Here is a 9,072-nt window from a genome sequence, read left to right as displayed (position 1 = left end):
GTGCGAACAGTGAATTTTGGAACCGAATCGAATACGAACTGAATACTATTTTAATTCGTTTCAAATAGTAAGTCAGCCATGTTTAAATAAACCTAGAATGACACTATATTTTATTTGAATTTATTGAGAAATGTTAAGCAACTAGAATTAGGACTGATTTTACTTTTGAACAGCGAAAATGCCCCAATTACGTAAAATGAGTTAAGCTTCAATAGAACAACGATGGGAGCCTTTGAAGTAGTTTGTAAGTGTAGGTGCGGTGAGTATTCAAGGAGGTGCCTTATCACCAGCTTTTATCACCAGCTTATCACCAGCTTAGCACGAGGCAATAATATTATTCTCGAAGTAAACACTCCACACACAACGAATTATGTAATGAAGACGATAAACTAGTTACAAAACATATCTTCGAGAACAATTAGCACAAACACAACACCTATGTTTGTTTTTATTCATGTGAACATGTGTACAAAATAAAGGCTGAATGCAGCTGTATCCCCCTTCTTCAGTTATTACGAGAGGAAGACAGCAACTGGCTGATACACACAGTGCAGCTGCAGCCTATATTAAATGTATTACACCATGAAACTTAACGGAGAAGCACAGACACGTTATCAAAATTAAAGGAGACACCCGAACGTCTATTGTCAATGAAAATGCGACACCAAATAAGTTTGTATGTACCATCTACATACTTACTCGAAGTATGCCCGAAAATCCGGCAATAATTTCACCAAGTTCATGATGGGCATAGTGGATTCATGACACTTTAGCTTGAGCGGCACGTGTTTTCATATACTAAGGAGCGTAAATCTGTCACATGCGGGATAGTTACATGACCCGAGTAGAAACGTCACGTACAATGTTCATAAAAACACCACACAGTTTGAATAGAAGGGTTCGGTTCTGCTTAGCGTTACGTAAGCATATCGCAATCTTGCATTGTCACGGTGGTTAATCCGCACAACTTTCGGGGCCCGTAACGTGTATACGCCGTGCCGCTTCACGGTTTTCAGTGTAATGCAAGCACCGCAACGGCCAGAGTCGAAAGCGACGCGTGCCGCTCTACCAGTGACGTCGTGCGTGACGTTCCTGTTCAGATCACGTGACTATCCGCAGTGTGACGGCGACCGAAAGTTCCACCACTGCACCCTTCAGGATTTGGATACACACATCGGCGACACCGGAGTATTAAACCCGTAAAAGTTTGGGCTGCATGCATATTGCCAATTCAATCATTAGAGCATATGGCCTTGGTGGTGAAACATTACTTGAGACCAGGATAAACCAATATTACTACGCAAAACACTGAGAAAAATAGCGGCGACCAAACAGGACGCAAAAAAAAAAAGAAATCAAGGTGAAAAAAAAAGTGTGGCCTGCGCAGGGATCGAACCTACGACCTTCGCGTTATTAGCACGACGCTCTAACCGACTGAGCTAGCAGGCCAACTGCGTCGCGGTCATTGTTTGACTCATCTGCTATTCGTTTTAGTTGATGCCTTGCTAAATGCGGGAGGTTTTTTGCATGTGAATTGTGAGAGAGCGCACACGCTAGAGAGAGAGAGAGAGAGAGAGAGAGAGAGAGAGAAGGGCAGCAATCAAGGGTGAGAGAGGAAACGATAAAGGAAGAGAGGGAGGGTGGGCGATAGAGATGGGGCACAAAGAAGCAAAGATAGAGGTCGGGAAGGAGGGACAAGAGAGACGTGACTGGAGATTTCTCGCCAAAATTTTGAACACATTAATCTAGGCAGCACAAAAGAACCGCCTACTAGTGGATGTGAAATGTTTCGTTTGTGTGTGTGTGTGTGCGTGTGTGTGTGTGTGTGTGCGTGTGCGTGTGTGTGTGTGTGTGTGTGTGTGTGTGTGTGTGTGTGTGTGTGTGTGTGTGTGTGTGTGTGTGTGTGTGTGTGTGTGTGTGTGTGTGTGTTCACCGTTTTTATTACCTGCGAAATGTTTACAATACCCTGCCTTTCCTTTCTATAGGCATGGATTGGATAGTGCAGCATGACCTCTATTTATACTGAAGTAATGCATGTCGTTGGGCTAGTTGGTTAATACATTTTGAATACATATTTAAGCTGCGCGAAGAAGACAACACGTTAGACACGTACAACGATCACACACAAAGCGCAGACTTCCAACTGTAAATGTCGTAATTTACGAAAAACGCAGTTGGAATTCTGCGCTTTAAATATGTCTTCAGAACTTCTCCATTTTTTTTTTCTCTCAGTACGTAGCGAAGCGTTACACTGCCGATAGTTATAGCTCGACCACAGAACGACGACACAGAGACAAGAAGGACACGAAGGACACGAACGCTACTAGGCCAAGCTGCCACACTTCTAAGTCACACTGCCATGGTAGCAGTGTCATGGCCGCAGTGGTGATGCGCTTCCAAGCATGAATGCAGGGGTTCGATTCTCGACCATGAGCCGCTTTTTTGCAGGGGCAAAAACAAAAATATAATTCATCGGGGGTTAAGTTTAAATGAACCGGAGTTTTCGAGGCTCCATGCGCGACAACTGGCGGGCGTACATGCAAGAAAGCTTCCGTGTACTTTCTTTACTTATTTCCATTGCATATTGTTACAAACTATGGAGGTGGCTAAGATTAACGAATGAGGCCACTTGAGGTTTATTGAGATTTAAGTGCGCGTAAAGAACGTGATCAAGGTAATCCGGAGTTCCCCACTGACATGTCTCCCAATCATATCGTGGTTTTGGCAATCGAAATCCCTCCACCCAATTTTACCCTCTGCACTATCGCTGATGATGAAAGGCGTATTCGGTACCCGAGGCCGTATTTAGCACAAGTGTAATTCCCTGCACGTGAAGCAGCGGACCACGAGTCGCACGCGCTCGCCGTTTCGCGAGTTTGTGCGTGTTCGGCTTATTCTGACTCCGAAATGAAGCAGCAAGAGCCCCGATCGATTCACATGAAACAACAATGCAGCGGGGAGCGTGTCACACAGTGTGCCAGATGAAATGAGCCGTAACTGCAGCACGCATTCCATCGTCGCGACAATGTTACCGCGCCGAGGCTCGGTCGCCGCAATGAAGCATTCATGCAATGAACCGCGAACGGGCAGTATACGCTGGCGTGCACCTGGGTTTCTTTCTTTCGTCTACCTGTTTGTTTCCTTTTTTATTTCCTGCCAAATATGATGAAGCCCCCCGGCCACTAAACGACCGGATCGTTATTAATAAGTACCCGATTTCCATCAGTCGATGCAGCGGTGCGTCGATAGCATGCGACGATCAGTGGGGATGAGTGCACCCTCTGCAGCTGAAATGGGAGTATGGCTTCCCATTCAGACGAAAAACCGGTGTATAGAAGGCGGGTATTGATATCTCTCACGTGACGTCACAGACGCCGCTTCTAACAAGGTCCCTCAACAGGGCACACCGCAAATCCTAGTTATGCACTGGAAGCTCTTACGGATTCACTCTTAACTGCCCAATAGAGAGCGTTCTATCGCAAGAATTTTTTTTTTTCAAATTGATTCGCAGAGGTAAATAGTATTTTGAAGCAGCGCGAAACCATGATGTGATCTCCCTCGCCCTATAGCCTCCGTAAGGCAAATTCTTTCGCTGCCTCACCTCTAGTGGGGCCGGAGGATCACGTGATGTGCACACGTCACGATATGTGTGCTCGACGCGCTTTTTTTTTCTTTGTCTATAAAATATGCTACCCGGTACAGCACCAACCCAACGTTTTTACCACTTCAATTTCACAGCTGTTCCTCACTTCGTTTGGGCGAAATTCTACAACAACGCAAGTGAGCGCCGAGTAACGTGCATGGCGTGCGTCGCAATCTTCGCGGATTGGATTGGATTGGATAAACTTTTATTTGGTCCTCCAAAACACAGATCACTGTGCTGCGGGTGGATCGCGGCGAGAAATGCTCATGCCGGCACGCGCGGAGCTGTGGTAATCAATTGGTTCTATAAACGTTGCCAATATATATAAGGTGCCCCCTAGAGGGGGAAAGAACGTTTAGTTTGAAATTTGGGCTCTTTCCGCGACACGTAGCGTTCAAAATCTTAGAAGACGTGATCGTGAGCGCGCAATGTAAGCATTGCACTTGTCAGTTCGAAATGGCCAGATTCTGTGAAGGTATCATTAACGTGCTGGTGTATACTGCATAATCGTGGCTACGGTGACGTCAACGTCGCACTTTTACTGTAGCTGACGTTTTCATAGATATGTGGAGTTTAACGTCCCAAAACCACCATATGATTATGAGAGACGCCGTAGTGGAGGGCTCCGGAAATTTCGACCACCTGGGGTTCTTTAACGTGCACCTAAATCTGAGCACACGGGCCTACATTTCCGCCTCCATCGGAAATGCAGCCGCCGCAGCCGGGATTCGATCCCGCGACCTGCGGATCAGCAGCCACTAGACCTCTGCGGCGGGGCAACCTTAGCCACTAGACCACTGCGGCGGGGCACTGTTGCTGACGTCAAATGATGCTAGCACAGGAACGCTATTGACCTCGGTGCCAGAATAACGACACAACCCATGTACCACGCATAGTAGTGATATTGTCCTGGCGTTAAGAATCCTTCTCAACGTGGTGGTGGCCACTTCAGTGGCGCGTACAAGTAGCCGGCAGTTTTTCATGCAAATGGGAACTGACGGAGAGTGCAACGTGTACCTTGTTACGAAACATGCTTCTCTACAGCGCAACTTTTAAAGGGACAGAGTGAGCTGGACACCACAAGCGCCGAACTTCCACTGATGTTTCCTTAACAGTAACGGGCAACAAGTGATTTCGGTTCGGGCGTGACAAAAAAACACACAAAAAAAACGTTACAACTGCGCAAATGATCGCCCACTTTCACACGATTGCTACACGAGAACTCTATATGCATCACTTTGCGCAGATGAATCTCTCGTTCTTTTTCCATGTTTTCTGTTATGTTTGCAGACACGGTGTTGCAACAAAATTTGCTTTATTTCTTTATGCAATAACGCTCACGCAATTTCATTTCATTATTCGTCTCAAAAGACTAAAAAAAAAAACACCTCAGTGAACGATGCGGTATACATGCATAAGTGGTTATAGCTGTAAGAGCTGCACATACGTCTACACGAAGCCAAACATTTATACGCGGATTTAGCTCTAACACCTCATTTTATCAGACGTCATAACGGCAAGAAAGACATCATTGATAGACCTTGACAATATCTGTCGGATAAGGTAGAGCGACATTAGTAAGTTGTGAGTATAATACGACGTCAGCGACTTGGAACATCGTATGCACGACATTATTTTATGTCAAAATAAATGTTTCGCTTGTCTACAATATCACTATGCTCAAGCTGATGAAGATGTGGAGCACCTACTTCGTGACAAGAGGACACGATACCGAGAGACGAATAATAATTAATAGCTGGTTTGATGGTGTCACACCACGGACCTTTCACTTCGAAAGAAGCAATGCTTGGACCATAGCCTGCACTAGAGTTACAGAAAAGGAGCACTTATGAACTGTTTGAACACCCTTATAGAAAATAGCAAAGTGCTTTTAGACACGCACTAAATGTTCCTGTTAGACGTCGATAATTATTTTTCGTAATGCTAAATATATATGTATATATCTTATATTCACCTCACTGCAGTATAGGCCCACGCCATATTTTACTACGTAGGTATGTCCATATAACAATCTAAGCTTCAGAACACGACTTATGTACAGACGGGTCCACTGTTAAAGGGAACAGAAAAAATCAACACTATGTCATTTGCGCAAGGAAATCCATAAATGTGGTTTTGTTTCAAATGATTGAACAGATTTAATTCCTGAAAAGTTACAGAAAAACGAAGCGAAGCTAAGGGCCATTCGCCCTGACGTGGCTTCGCTACGCGAAATGTTAAAAACGTTCAGCAAGCAGTGCAACATTGAATACTAATTATGAAAATACAAAGAGCAGCAAAATAACCAAACACAACAATAGCACAAACATTTACAAAATAGGCTGCATAGACATACAAGTCAGACATCGTGACTCTTTCCATTACATGAAAATAAAATCAAAAGATACACACTTACGCTATTGAACTGCATATGCATACAATCATTTAATACACTTACATGTATTCATATATACACCTGCACATTATGTACGCACACATTTCTCGATATACACGGCTTTTGAGCGTAAAAGTAAGACAGTAATATATGTGATACCTAGCCAGGAGTTCTGTGAAAGCGTATTGTTTACTTTAATTCATTAATGATTAAATCTTTGATGTGATACTTGAACTGCGTTAATGAGATGTTAAAATTTAACTGTTCACCTAAATGACTTAGAAGCTGTGGAGCGCGATGTGCAATTAGGGCTCTACCATAGACAGTCCTGCTACGGAGCGAGTATTTTTGTGCGCCTTCCTGTGCTGTTATGGTGTGGAGCTTGTATTTATAAATGTAAAGTAATATCTTATATTCATACACCTACCTTGCTTTAAGTATACCATGTTTTATAAACAGCGGACTGACAGACATCTCCCGTGGGTTGCCATAATAATCCTCAAATAGATGGAGGAATTTTTTCTGCAAGATTTTCAGTTTAGGTTTTTCTCACTTTTAGTGCCCATGCAAGCATACTATAATTCAAACGCGAATAAAACAGAGCGTAGTACATTTTTTGTAGCCAACATGGTATTAGTGGATTTATTTTAAATATACACCCAACAGTATTTCTTAGTTCGGATGCAAGACTATCGACATGGTTATTCCAAGACAAATTTTCTTGGAACCATACTCCGAGAAATTTTTGTGATTTACCCTCCAGCCTTTGGTTTTCGAAAAAGATGTTAATGTCGTCCTCATAGGGCTTGTTGATAAGCTGGAATATAATGTGCTTACTTTTAGATATATTAAGCATGAGCTTATTTTGTTGAAGCCATTTTTCTAATTTGAATAAGTACTCATTTACCTCAGCTTCAAGGTGCGTGAGTATTCTACCTGTGAAAAATATGTTAGGGTCAACAGCGTAAATAATTAATTTTGGGGATCACGGAATGTCATACAGATCATTATTACAAGTTATAAATAGTAACAGTTCAAGGATTGCACCCTGCGGTACACCATTTTTTTTTTTTACATTCAAGGGGAAACAGTGTTACCCACCTTTACATGTTCTTTCTTGCGGTAAGATAAGTTTTCATTAGTTCAGCTGCCACGCCCCTTACACCGTAATCGTACAACTTGGATATTAGAATATCATGTTTAACTATGTCGAAGGCCTTCTTCAAATGAACGAAACGGCCTATGGTGTACAAATAAACGGTATAGTATCTCTACCTTGGTTTCAACAATGTTTTTTTTTTATTTGAGCCTCTCTCTTTCTAGCATGTACAGATTAATCAAGGCTTCAGAGAGCGTATGAGTATTGTCTTTTGAAAAGTTCTTGGTCGCTTCCCCCCCCCCCCCTCCCAGTAATGGTGTACATGTAGCGCGCGTGTGGCTGGCTCGAAGAAAAAAAACACCTGCACGCAGACACTTCGTGGTTTCGCCGAAAAGCGCGTGACCCCTCCTCCCCGCCCCATTTTTTTTTTCTTTTTCGCAGTTGAACATGTTTACCTAACATACGCTACAAAACGGCGCATGTCGCTGTAGCACGTCCGCAGACGTTTTCTCGGAAGCGCGTGCACTCCCGTTAAAGACGCACTTTACGACGGCATTCCTGACGTTCTCCTGCAGATAAGAGCGAAATGCCACCCGTGTCTTGCCGTGCGTGCAACTGTGCCAGTGGCTTATAAGCCCCGTCTCCTAGGTCCGATACCAGTGCTCAACAAGAGGTTGACAGACAAAGTTTCGACGACAACCTATTTACCCAGCATGATGCTGTTGCTTCTCGCAAGTTTCTAAACGCACTAAGCGAGCATAGTGTGAGTGACGAGAAATATCAATCATTAGTAATCGTTGGGGTTTTACTTCCCAAAGCCACCATACTATTGTAAAGGACGCCGCAGCTCAGGTCTCCGGAAATTTCCACGACCAGGTTCTCTTTTACGTGCATTTACATCAAAGCACGCGCGCCTCTCACATTTTCGCCTCCATCAAAATGGGGCCGACCGGGATTTCATCCCACGTTTCTGTGTGTTTTTTTTTTTTTGACAATGATTTATTTTTCTAGTGTTTTTTTTACATTAATTTTTTCTAAAAGTGCTATGACAGTCAGGCTCCGCGTGACGCACACGAACTCTATGTCTAGATTAAAATACTATACGGCAGGCGAAATGACGATAACACGAATATCAACACACTCAAATTTTTAAGTGCGGTCGTTTATATTAGGAAGTCGCAGTGCATGATAACTTGCAGCATGCCTCCCCCCCCCCCCTTTTTTTTTTGAGAAATTGGAAAGGTTGCACGTAGTTCGAAGTATTCATCATCAAATTTCAAGGGCGAAATCTAAACTAATCGCGCACGAAGTGTGGTGGAACACCGGAACGTTAGGCGACAGGAAAGTGACAAAATCTGAATGACGGCACGCCCCTAGGCAGAATCTGGTTCGAAAAACTACGAAGCATTATTGAACACATATCTTGACAGCTTAACGTTTGTGTGTGATTGGTGGTGCTTATCTGTTTCTTTCTGAAACTATAAAGAGGCACGAAGAACTATTTCGCCTATTTGTAAGGAGTGGCTGCGCCCGAGCTTTATGTTGAATTCCAATGGCAGATCCAGATCAAGTTTTTCTGCTCTAAGCGGAGCAATCACATTCCAATGGCAGATTGGGAGCGCGATTTGTGTGTTCCAATGGCAGATCGAGAGCAACCGCAGATCACAGATTGCTCCTTGGAGCGAGAATTCTTGTTCCGCCGAAATCGGTGGATTTGACCGGAAGTTCACGTGCCGTATTTTGTGCGCCCGCCTTTCATCCAGTCACCGATGGATGTTCGTGGACGATTCGAAAAACGCTTCGCACTCTCTCACATCCTTTCGTGCTCCCCTCGCTATAGATTTCCGCTCACCAGCTGCTCCCGTCGAGAAGCGCGCGCTCCAGTCGCAGATTTGGCGAAAGCAATCCCGCTCGGATCGGCCATTGGAATTCAAC

General features: G+C 44.0%; 1 non-coding gene across 1 annotated transcript; it reads right to left on the bottom strand.

The window, feature by feature from the left end:
* Positions 1-1,375: 1,375 nt before the first annotated feature.
* On the bottom strand, positions 1,376-1,449 carry TRNAI-AAU (transfer RNA isoleucine (anticodon AAU)). Its single transcript has one exon. It is a non-coding gene; the product is annotated as a tRNA-Ile (tRNA).
* Between the last annotated feature and the right edge of the window lie 7,623 nt (positions 1,450-9,072).

Source organism: Rhipicephalus microplus, chromosome X (assembly GCF_043290135.1).
Source record: "Rhipicephalus microplus isolate Deutch F79 chromosome X, USDA_Rmic, whole genome shotgun sequence".
NCBI classification, from domain to species: domain Eukaryota; kingdom Metazoa; phylum Arthropoda; class Arachnida; order Ixodida; family Ixodidae; genus Rhipicephalus; species Rhipicephalus microplus.
This window is presented reverse-complemented; position numbering and strand designations above follow the sequence as displayed.